At 45.3% G+C, this 12921-nt stretch overlaps 1 non-coding gene across 1 annotated transcript; it reads left to right on the top strand.

Moving 5' to 3' along the window:
• Positions 1-4886: 4886 nt before the first annotated feature.
• LOC120279729 lies at positions 4887-4993 on the top strand. The gene has a single exon (XR_005542033.1). It is a non-coding gene; the product is annotated as a small nucleolar RNA R71 (small nucleolar RNA).
• Positions 4994-12921: the final 7928 nt, after the last annotated feature.

Raw genomic sequence — 12921 nt, 5'->3', positions numbered from 1 at the left:
CAAGCTCACTCAAAATATATCATTCAAAAATAGATGTGGGAGAAGCAATCAAAACAATACTCCCCTGACTCCTAGTGTTGCGTTTGATGAAGCAAATTCCATGGAAGTAGTGTTTCAACGGGTTGTGAAGCTCGCACGGCCAAGTGCCGAAGCACCTTGACTGTGCCCATGACTAAGTCTCAATTTCAAGGAAGACAAGACCATACTGCACGCATACACGAGGAGGTTCGATGAAGCTCAAGAAAAACAAAAAAATAACTCGTAGTGTATAAAAGATGAAGTAATGAATACAACTCGATAATGCAAAATAACATAAACTCAGAAGGAAAAATCCTTTACGAGTGAACAAGTCTAAAAAAACAAGAAAAATAAGATAAGGTAAAATGCATGAAAGTAAAAGAAAGGTCAAGTGTCGGAGTCGCTCTCGGGCTCCGCTGCTGCTGTTGCTGAAGTGGAAGCATATAGTGGGTCCTCCGGTGCTGGGGTCGAGGATGGAGGTGTTGGAGGAACTGATGATCCGGGTCTCAGGAGATCTCGAAGGAAATCGAATCGGGCCATAAGATCTGTGTACTGAGCCGACAGCAAAGCCCGGAGCTCGTCTATCTCAGTCTGAATCTCTCTAACATCGGTCTCCAGCCTCTCGATACGGTTATAGGCTCGAATACCAGGTTCTACAGAAGATGGAGTAGTCTGCTGGATACCCCCCGCAGTATCTCCTTTGCTTCTGGTGGTCTGAGCGGTAACTGTAGTGAGAATATAAACCCCTGGTACAAACCTCCGTACCAACCCCATCATCCTGATCGTATCGAACGCAAGAGGGGTGGGCACAACTATACTCTCAGCACCACGTAGAGCGTCGCCCAAACCCATTCCCAGAATGAGTCTGGTGATATGAGGGCCCACAAATAGTAGACCCACTCTCGTCGAATGACCCTGGTACTGCAAAATATCTGCTAGAATACACCCTAAGTGAAGTGGTACATTGCGAGCCATGGAGTATAAGAAAAGCAGATCCAGTCTGGTCAAAGCGGCCTTGTTATCTGCTTGACCTGTCACGAACTTGCTGATGACTACGTGTACGTATCTGTAACTGAACCGGGACAATCTAGAAGCCTTCGATAATCCCGGTTCGTACTCCCCACGCCCACACAAAATCCTATATGCATGATATGGAGTGACTGACACTGGAAAATCTACTGGTAGTCGGCCATACTCCACGGTACCTGTATAAGCGACATCGTACAGGCCGTCCTAATCGAAAACTCAGTGACGCTCATAGAGAATGGATGACCGAATGCCCGAAACTGTATCGCCTCTATAGTGTCAACTCCCCCATGCAGCAATTGAAACTCAAAGGATGCCAAAACCTCTAGCGTAAGTGTGCGGTAAGCTGGTTCACTGCCAGCATCTCATCAATCTCATTAATTACCTCATCACCCTGCTGAATATGTCGAAGCACTTGTACATCCGCGAAGCAAGTCTGACCAAACCCGAGTGCTGAAAGTCTCTCGAAGCGAGCATGATGCTCGAGGTTCGAGAATTCCACATCTATCGGTTCGGGTGAGGTGAGTCTAAGGCGCTTAACTTCGTTCTTCTTCGCTCGAGGTGCTATATCTGGAGTGCAAAAGACGATAACAGTCAAAAATCTCAGAAGTAATATACTGCAGAATTCCACACGGGCGTGTGGAAATTACCCACGCCCGTGTGGCTCTGCAGAGCGTGGAACTCCCGCATGGGTGCACAACAAATCTTAACAAATCAATTTAAAACCACTTCCAAATGCTTACTACACATCCATCATGCATGAAAATTCGCATTTAAAAGTATTTAATCCGTGAAAAACCATAATTGGTAAAGAAAAGAGGATAGAAAGGTTACCGAAGAAATGAATATGAAAACTTTGGAAATTTGGTAAGATTTGCGAAGAAAATTCCTCCAAACAGCGATGAAGGGTCGGAACGATGATCGGGAACCGTTTTCCGGTGAATGGAGATGAAGAATGAGACGGATCACAAGGTTTTTAAGGAGAAAATCACGTCTCTTGGAATTCTGTTTATCCACACGGGCGTGTGGAAATTACCCACGCCCGTGCGCCTCACTTCGAGAGCGCCACAGGGGCGTACACACGTCCCTGTGCTTTCTCGGGAAAACGCTTCTTTGACTCTGACTGCTCTCCCACGGGCGTGCGAAAATTACCCACGCCCGTGTGCTCGACCCACGGGCGGGGCCTGCGCCCCGTGGCTTCCCACGGACATCCGAGAAAGATATCAAGTCTCCCACACGCCCGTGCGGAAATTCCCCCATGGGCGTGGACATTCATAAAGCCCAATTCACGAGAGCGACCCACAGCCCTGTGTTTTCTCGGGATGGAGGGAGCAACCTGCAGAGTTTCGCACGGGCGTGTGGAAATTACCCACGCCCATGTATGATTCACAAGGTCACCCACAGGGGCGAGTCCACGCCCCTGTTTGTTCTCGGGAAAATCTGCCCAACTGCGGGGAAGGCACCGCCCGTGCGGAAATTACCCACGGACGTCGCGCCCGATCGCATGGTGCGTCCACGAGGGCAGCCCTGCGCCTCTGTGCCCTCTCTGGATGAGTTCACCGTACACAACCACGGGCGTGCGGAAATTCCACACGCCCGTGTGTTTTCTCTGGATGACTTAGGAAAACCTGCAGGCTTTGCAGAAATATTTTGAACATGTTGACACACTCAGAGCATGCCCTATTATGCAAAATTTACCAGATAAAAACATAAAATAGAACTCAAATGACCAAACTTCACCAATTCGCAACAAAACATACAATGAATTCTTTTAAAAACCCACAATAAAATCAAAGCACAAGCACTCAAAAGTTGAAACACCAACACTTAACAATTTATTCATGCAAACAAACTAAACTAAAAGATACGAAAATAGTAAACACTTGGGTTGCCTCCCAAGAAGCGCTTGTTTAACGTCACTAAGCTTGACGTACCTTTCTTACCTCACGGGGGTTCATGAATAACGGTTGCCCTCTTACCCATAACTTGAAAGCATGATGAGCAAAGTCTCTTGAGGGTAGAGGGTGTACTATCGGGCTTCGGACCACCTAGCAATCGTTCGTCCAACTTCCTTGGCTCATGTACGTCTCCTAGCCCTCTTCATTTTCCGGAGCACATTCTTCAAGATCCCCGGGGTAAATGTTTCCTCTCCATTCGAACCAAGCATCATTACTTCTTCATTGCTCTCCTCTTGGTCGAACAAACCTTCATACGGATCCGGGTTGAACATTTCCTATATATATTCATCAACAATCTCATCAGTAGTGTCTAGAAAATACAAAGTGTCATCAAAATCGAGAGAATGCCGCATGGCTTCAGCAAGGCGGTAAGTGAGCTTATCGTCTCCGACTCTCAATATGAGCTCTCCACCGTCCATGTCAATCAATGCTTTGGAAGTCCGCAAGAATGGTCTCCCAAGTATCAACGGTACATCTGCATCCTCATCGACATCTAGCACTACAAAGTCAACCGGAAAAATGTACTTGTCCATCTTGACAAGCACGTCTTCAATGATGCCTCTCAGATGTCGTACCGTTCGGTCCGCCAATTGTAAAGTCATCCGAGTAGGCCTAGGCTCACCGAAGCCTAGCTTTTGGAAGAAAGTATATGGCATGACGTTGATACTTGCCCCTGAATCCGCCAATGCCATTTCCTCACCTAAGTTGCCGATGTTACACGGAATAATGAAGCTTCTCGGGACCTTCTTCTTGTTCGGCATGTTCTTTTGCAACACCGCCAAGCATGAAGCATCAAGCACCACTGAAGCACTCTCCTCCAATTTCCGCTTGTTGGTCAATAGATCTTTCAGGAACTTCGCATACTTAGGCATCTGAGCCAAAGCCTCAACAAAAGGAATGTTGATGTGGAGTTGCTTGAACAAACTCAGGAACATCTTATACTGTTCATCCCCTTGGTCATTCTTCAATCTAGAGGGATAAGGGATTCTTGGTTTGAAAGGTGGAGGTGCCACCACTTTCTCTTTGTTTGCTCCCTCCTCAACCTCTATAACCTCGGGTGCGTGTTCTTTCGGCTTCTCACTCAGAAGCCTCCCTTCAACCTCACAACCGCTTCTCAAAGAGATCACCTTCACATGTTCTCTCGGGTTGGTTTCCGTGTTGCTTGGTAAACTCCCATGTGGCCTTTTGGAGAGAGACTTCGCAATTAGCCCCACTTGATTTTCAAGATTATACAAGGAGGCGGTGTGATTGCGAAGTGTAGCTTTGACTGATTCAAACCTTGTGTTTGATGATTGAACAAATCTAGCCAAGTGCTTCTCCAAATCTGTCATTCGGGTTTCCAAGCCTGAAATTCTGTTTTCTACTTGAGGGGCTTATTGTTGTTGTTGGAAACCCGATGGCCCCATGGTCTTCTGTGGTCCTTGATTACTCCATGAGAAGTTGGAATGATTCTTCCAACCTGAATTGTAGGTGTTGCTGTATAGATTCCCTTGAGGTCTCATTCCATTACCTACAAAGTCAACATTCTCAACTGAAGAGACATCACCAATGACAATTGGGCAATCGGAGGGAGCATGTCCTTTACCACAACCGGTGCAATTGGTCACGGCCGCAACTCTATTCAAAGCTATAAGATCTAGCTTCTTACTCAAACTCTCCACTTAGGCCGCCAATGAAGTTACCTCATCAATTTCATGGAGACCGGCCACCTTTTTCTTCTCCCTAGCGTTCCACTGGTAGCTATTTAAGCCCATTTCCTCAATCAATTGACGAGCCTCATCGGGGGTTTTGCTACCTAAGATACCTCCTGCCGCCGCATCCAAGAGTTTCCTTGTACTCGGGTTCAAACCATTGTAGAAGGTTTGAACAATCATCCACTCCGGGAATCCGTGTTGCGGACACTTTCGCAGGAGTTCCTTGAACCTTTCCCATGTCTCAAATAGAGACTCCAATTCTAACTACACAAAGGATGAGATCTCATTCCTAAGCTTTGCTGATTTTCCGGGAGGGAAATAACGGCTAGAAAAGCTTCTACCATCTCCTCCCATGTAGTGATTGATGCTCTAGGTAATGAGTGTAGCCACTGCTTTGCTTTCCCCTTTAAGTAAAATGGGAAGGCTCTCAACTTGATGGCATCATCCATCACACCATTTATCTTCAACATGTCACACACCTCGAGGAAGCTCTCTATGTGACTGTTTGGATCCTCATCGGCCAAACCATTGAATTGTGCGGACTGCTGCAGCATACGGATGAATGCCGGCTTTAGCTCAAAATTCTGAGCTGTAATTAGGGGACGCACAATACTCGATTGTGTCCCAAACACTGAAGGTCTGGCATAATCAGATAGTGTTCATTGTTGCTCATTTTGTTCTACCATGTTGTCAGATACTTCTACTTCCTAATCACTCGGATTAGAGTCGTTCTTGTCTGAGTTCTTTCCCTTTCTTTCGAAGTGTACGTGCTCAAGCTCGTGGGTCTCCTTCAATCAATATTGATGGATTCTCTCGGGTCATAACCTGGAGTCGCACCAAAAAAATAAAAGAAAAAGAAAAATCAGAGCGATGATAGAATAAGAAGATATGAAATAGAATATGTAGTGAAATAGCTAAGAAAAACAAAGTACAAAGTATCTCTAAACGCCTAGCTCCCCAGCAATGCAGCCAAAAAAACTTGACAAGAACCCCTTGCTTATATCCCGCAATTGCACGGGTTTTGTCAAGTAATAATCCCGGGTGAGCGGGGTTGAATCCATGGGGAGTAGGGAGTAAAGACACTTAATTTAATTCTTAGCTATGTGGAGTATCAACAATGATAAGTGTGATAATGATTCAATTCTCGAAAATTAAAAAGCAACAAGTAAGAGAGCAAAAGTAAGGAGGAGGCAAGGTAATCGATAAAGATGGGGTACTCAGATGATGCTTCACCTAGGATAATCACTTCAATTGCAAAAACTCTCTATTATGCTTCCTAATCAATGCAATGGTGAGTCGTGGAAATCCTTACATACATAGTCCCAAATCTAAGGTCAACTATGGCTAACTCAATACATGTACCGGAGGAGAAATCGAACAATCTCAACACCTCGCACTCGCATAGAGTTGCAATGAGCTCTAGGGATTCCAAGTGATAAAGTCTCTTCCTAGATTTAGACCTAACCCTTTGGTCCGAGCGGAAGGTCCCTAGCCACAATTAAGCCCTAGATACTAAGATCACCTCAACGCTTCACTCCATTGCACGCGCAACTAGGGACCCAGCTGGAGGTTCATCCCTTAGACCATTCACTCTATTATGGCTGCAAAAGAACTCCAAAGGAACAGAGGTAGAATCTATCACGCTGGAGGGAAAAAGGGACGCTCCCTGCACTCTCGACTCACCCTCTCAACCCTCTCCAACCTAGCTTTGTCTAACGCTCATGGTGTGTCACTCACTCACAAGGTTACCAACAAGAACTCTCAACCCTAGTGTCACTCTTGGGGAAATGTTCATGCAATCAAGCATTCAAGGTTGGAACTCACAATAAACATCAATTTATTGAAAACATAATAAAGAAGTTCAATGAAACGAATACATCCTAGGGTTCACAATCACCCAAGTACCCACTAGGGGTTTAGCTCTCCATGGAGCTAAGGACAATCAAAAGAAATTGAAATGTAAAAAGCAATGAATCCATAAAGAAACCACCTCGATGGTCGTGTCGATGGTCTTGTGGAAAGTCCTCTACTCGTCGTCCAAGGATTCCTTCGTGCGGTATAGGATACGCCTCGATCGAAGCTCCCCTACCAATCTTCTTCCTAATGGAATCACTGATGTCGGAGCCATAGAACCTCTCCAAAACCTTGGCCAATGCCCCTCGAAACCCTAGCTGAAGCCCTCTCGCAAGTTGGCGAAAAGATGGAGAAAATAATACCAAAATTGGGGCTGAATCGGCTTTAAATAGGGCTGGAATCAGGCAACTCCACGGTCGTGGACGATACACGCGCCCTAGCGGAATTTCCACACGGGCGTGGATAATTTCCACACGCCCTTGTGGATTCTCTGTTTCTCTGGTATCTCGGCCGGCTGTGAACAGTGCTGCTATAGTGCTCTGCTACAGTCTTCGACCTAAATAACTTCCCAATTCCATACTTTCATCGGGATAACGCAAACGGGCACACGTTCACATCGTGAATCACTTGCTTCTTCAATGATATATATGTTGGTGGAGCTCCTGTTCTTGTATGCATAAGACGGAATGCTCGAGTGTGACTGCCTTTATGCCTCTCCAAATGGATGTACTTACTCGAATGCGAGGAGGTTGGCACACACTCTAGCATCTCACACCTGTCCTATGTCTTCGCGTTTGAACCTTAGCAAGATCTCCTCCAAAATAGTTGCATTATGATCCACATTGGCCTATTTCCTTCATACTTGGCCTCACATCCCTACCTCCGTAAAAGTAACATAAAAACACACATATTAATGTAAAAACCTGAGAAAAGTAATGCTCAACATAAGGAATGAAAGCTTCGCATTCATATCGCACAAGCACTTATCAAACTCCCCCACGAGAACTCTCAACCCTAGTGTCACTCTAGGGGAAATGTTCATATAATCAAGCATTCAAGGTTGGAACTCACAATAAACATCAATTAATTGAAAGCATAATAAAGAGATTCAATGAAACGAATACATCGTAGGGTTCACAAATACCCAAGTACCCACTAGGGGTTTAGCTCTCCATGGAGCTAAGTACAATCAAAGAAACAGAATGTAAAAGCAATGAATCCATAAAGAAACCCCCTCGATAGTCGTGTCGATGGTATTGTGGAAAGTCCTCTACTCGTCGTCCGGTATAGGATACGCCTCGACGGAGGCTACCCTACCAACCTTCTTCCTTAGGAATGACGATGTTGGAGCCATAGAATCTCTCCAAAACCTTGGCCAATACCTCTCAAAACCCTAGCCTAAGCCCTCTCTCAAGTTGGGGAAAAGATGGAGAAAAGAATAGTAAAATTGGTGTTGATTCGGCTTTAAATAGGGCCAGAATCGGGCGACTACATTGGCGTGGATGCTTCATGCACCCGTGCGGAATTTCCACACGGGCGTGGATAATTTCCACACGCCCGTGTGGATTCTCTGTTTCTCTTGTTTCTCGGCCGGCTGTGAATAGTGCTGCTATAGTACTTGCTATAGTGTTGCTGTAGTGCTCTTCTACAGTATCCGGCCTGAATAGCTTCCCGAATCCATACTTTAATCGGAGTAACGCAAACGGGCACACGTTCACGTCGTGGATCACTTGCTTCTTTAATGATAGGCAAGTTGGTGGAGCTCTTGTACTATGTGCATAAGTCAGAATGCTCGAGTGTGACTGCCTTTGTGCCCTCCAAATGGATGTGCCCAACTAGAATACGAGGAGGTTGGCACACACTCTAGCATCTCACATCCGACCTATGTCTTCGCGTTTGAACCTTAGCAAGATTTCCTCCAAAATCAGTGCATTATGATCCACATTGGGTTCTTTCCTTCATACTCGGCCTCAGAACACTACCTGTACGAAAGTAACATAAAAACACCCATATTAGTGTAAAAACCTGAGAAAAGTAATGCTCAACATAAGGAATGAACGCTTCGCATTCATATCGCACAAGCACTTATCAAACTCACCCACACTTAAGCTTTTTCTTGTCCTCAAGCAAAAATTAAAACGTTATGTACATCAATGAAGAAAATATTGAAAGTGCTTGGCTTTAGGTTCACCAAAGTATACAAAGAGAGCATTCTACAAGTAAGGAAAATTTCAACACTAAATACGAAAAAATCAATGCTCTAGATAAAACTTGAATAAAAAAGGATACAAAACCCAGAATCGTGTACGTGTGTGAACTCACTCAAGTCAACCCAAAGTATACTCCTCAAAGTTCTAAGTACAAGGGACTTATTTATCTACAAAAGTGAAAACAATTTCAAAGATGGTAGTAGCTTCACACATCCTCTAAGGTAGCCCTCTCCAAAGCGGCCGCTTAGGTGGATTTCACACTTTCGAGGTGGTAGCTCTTTCTACCGGAGTGGTAGCTTTCACTCAACCTATGAGATAGCTCTTTCTCTCATTAGGGCATAACTAGTATCCGACTTATGAGAGTAGCTCCATACTTCATAGGTGGTAGCTCTTTCCACCCAACTATAACCAATAAAACTTTTTTTATTTTTTTATTTTTTTATTTTTTTTTTTTTTGAAATTCAACACAAGAAACAACTATAACTAGTCCCTTTAACATCAAACTTGAGTTTCCAAAAGAGTCTAATAAGTGAGTAGTGTAACAAGTATAAATCGGGCAAAAAATTCCTAGGCATTCAAGCAAAAACTAGAGTATGAAAACATTCAGATGTTAGAAATTCTCCTAAACTCAAAAAAATTCCATTGGCTATGTGAGCATATATCAATCAAGAACAATAGAAAAGAATCGTGCACTATGAAACTCCCCCCACACACACACACTTAAGTTGTACATTATCCCCAATGTACACATGCAAGCTCACTCAAAAATATATATCATTCAAAAGCAAATGTGGGAGAAGTAATCAAAACAATACTCCCCTGACTCCAAGTGTTGCATTTGATGAAGCTAATTCCATGAGGGTAGTGTTCCGACGGGTTATGAAGCTCACACGGCTAAGTGCCTGAGCACCTTGGCCGTGCCCATGACTAAGTCTCAATTCCCAAGAAGACAAGACCATCTGCAAGCATACACGAGGGGGTTCAGTGAAGCTCAATAAAAAAAATATCTCGAGTATATATAAAAGATAGACAATGAATACAACTCGAGATGCAAAATGAAAATAAACTCAGAAGGAGAATCCTTTCTGAGTAAACAAGTCTAAAATAAAATGCATAAAAGAAAAAGAACTAAAAGTCAAATGTCGGTGTCGCCCTCGGGCTCCGGTAGTGCTGTTGCTGCTGGTGAAGACGCATATGGTGGGTCCACCGGTGCCAGGGTAGAGGATGGAGATGCTGCAGGAACTGAGGGGGCCTGAGGAGTCCTCAGCCGCAAGACAAATGATGAGGCGACGTCTCGCTCTAAGATCTGCTGTAATACGTCGAAACGTGCCATGAACTCTATGTACTGAGTGGCCTGCGTAGCCCTAATCTCTGTAATCTCGGCTCGAGCTTCCGCTACCTCAGTCCGTACCACTCCCAAAGCACTCTCGAGCCTCTCAAAGCGATCATAAGCTCGAGATGGTGAAAACATACGCACGGGGGGTGGTTCCTCTACCACTGGAGGTGCCTCAGTCTCCATCGGTGCTAGCTGAGGTTCGGGAGCAGGCTGAGATGCCCCGGCTTCATCACCCTCATCCTCGGCTATCTCTGGATCTGGTAGCACTAAAGCAAAAACCCCTGTCTGAACCCTGCGGATCATACCCATCAATCTCATCATCTCTAGACTCAGGGGAGCAGGTATACTCATCTTCTCGGCCCCACGAATCAAATCCAAGAGACCCATGCCCAGCACTAATCTCGTAATGTAGGGACCCGAGAAGATCGCTCCCAGTCTAGCATAGTATCCCTGATGTCTGATGTACTCTGCCATGATGTGCCCTAAGTGAATCGGTACGCGCTGCACCATCGAGTATAAATATAGTAGTTCCTGACGGCTCAGAAGACCAGTGCTATCACCATGGCCATTCACCGACCTACTCATGATAGCATGTAAATATCTGTATGCAGGTCGGGAAAGGCATGTGGCCTTGGACACCCCCGGCTCGTACTGACCCTGACTACATAGCACTCTATAAGCTCTCTGCGGGGTCAAGGTTCCAGGATAATCAGTCAGTAACTGAACGTACTCTTCCGTATCTGTGAATGCCTCCACATACAAGCCAAGTAGTACTGAAAACTGAGTAACGCTCAAGCTATGGTGGTGTCCAAATACTCTGAACTGAATGGAGTTCAAACTGTCAAAGCTCGCATACGATCTGTCAAATACGAATGATGATAGCACCTCCACTGCAAACTCTCGGATGGCTGGCTCTCTAATCATTAATAACTGCCACCAACCACCTGCTGAAATGAGATCCTCTACCTCATCAGCGAATTCATCTCTAGTCGTATCCAGGAATCGAGTCTGTCCGAACCGGAGTCTAGACAAGCGCTCATAGCGAACCTGATGCTTTGGAATCGTAAACCTCATGCCCTCAGTCTCAGGGGATAACTCACGCGGCCTCTTATCCGCTTGCTTCTTCGATCGAGGTGCCATAATCTACAAAATTTAAAACGAAATCGATCAAACAAGTTGATAAAATAATGCTGCAGAAATCCACACGGTCGTGTGGAATTTCTACATGCCTGTGTGTATCCACGGGCCATGAAAACCGCATGGCCGCGCTTCAAAAATCCAAAAATACAACTTAAAAATACTTCTAACTTCGTTCTAAACATCAATCATCTTTCTAATTGAAGAAACGAAGCATTATTAACCAAATTAATCGACGGAAACCATGAATTGGCAAAGAAAATGCTGAATAGGGCTTACCAACGAGATGGGATGAGAAAATGAAGAACCGACCGGAAAACCTTGCAGAAATTCTACCAAATTAGCGCTATGAAATCGGAGAATGATGTGATAGTGTTTCCATACGAATAGAGGTCGTGAAGAGGTAGAGAAACTAATCTTCTTTAAAAAGAACTCGCGACCCTTGATGTTCTGTCCATCCACACGGGAGTGCGGTAATTACCCACACCCGTGAACCCCATAGTAGAGCTTCACAGGGGCAGGTGCACGCCCCTAGGCGCTCTCGGGAAAAACTTTCACTAACTTTGAACGATCTCACACGGGCATGCGGAAAATACCCATGCCCGTGCGCCCGACCCACAGGCAACCGCACACATCTGTGGCTTCTCTAAACATCCGAGAAGAATACCAAGTGTTCTACACGCCCGTGCGGACATTCCGCATGGATGTGGACATTCACATGCCAAACTCACAGGGGCAGCCACACGCCCCTGTGTCTTCTCGGGATGGAGAGAACTCGTCTGCAGAGTTTCGCACGGGCGTGTGGAAATTACCCACGCCCGTGCGTAGTTCACAAGGTCGCCCACAGGGGTGAGTCCACGCCCTGTGTACTCTCGGAATAATCCACCCAACTCTGCAGGAATTCACACGGCCGTGCGAAAATTGCCCACGGGAGTGTGACAGTCGCATGGTCGTTCACAGGGGCAGTCGCACGCCCCTGTGCCTTCTCTGGCTGAGCTCGCATTGAAGCTCCACGGGCGTGCGGAAATTCCACACGCCCGTGTGTTTTCTTTGGATGACTTAGAAAAATCTGCAGGCTCTGCAGAAAATTTCTGAACATGTTTACACACTCAGAGCCTGCTCTATTATGCAAATTTTACCAGTGAAAAACATGAAATAGAGCTCAAACGACCATACTTCGCCAATTCCACTTGAAAACACACAATGACTTTAAAAACCCACAATTAAATCGCAGCACAAGCATCATAAAATACAAGACACCAACACTTAACAATTTATTCATGCAAACAACTTAACAATTTATTCATGCAAACAATTTATTCACTAAGCTTGACGTACCTTGTCTTACCACACGAGGGTTCATAGATGAAGGTTTCCCTCTTACCCATGGCTTGAAAACATGATGTGCAGAGTCTCTTGAGGGTAGAGGGTGTATTATTGGGCTTGGGACCACCTAGCAATGTTTCATCCAACTTCTTTGGTTCACGGACGTCTCAAACAACCTTGGAGTGTTTCCGGTGGCGTCTCCTAGCCTTCTTCATTTTCCGAACACCTTCTTCAAGATCCTCAGGATAGATGGTACTTCTTCCGTCGATCCAAGCATCATTACATCTTCATATCCCTCTTCTTGGTCGAACAAACCTTCATACGGATCCGGATTGAACATTTCCTCGCATGTATTCATCAAT

Source organism: Dioscorea cayenensis, chromosome 16, assembly GCF_009730915.1.
Source record: "Dioscorea cayenensis subsp. rotundata cultivar TDr96_F1 chromosome 16, TDr96_F1_v2_PseudoChromosome.rev07_lg8_w22 25.fasta, whole genome shotgun sequence".
NCBI lineage: Eukaryota > Viridiplantae > Streptophyta > Magnoliopsida > Dioscoreales > Dioscoreaceae > Dioscorea > Dioscorea cayenensis.
This window is presented reverse-complemented; position numbering and strand designations above follow the sequence as displayed.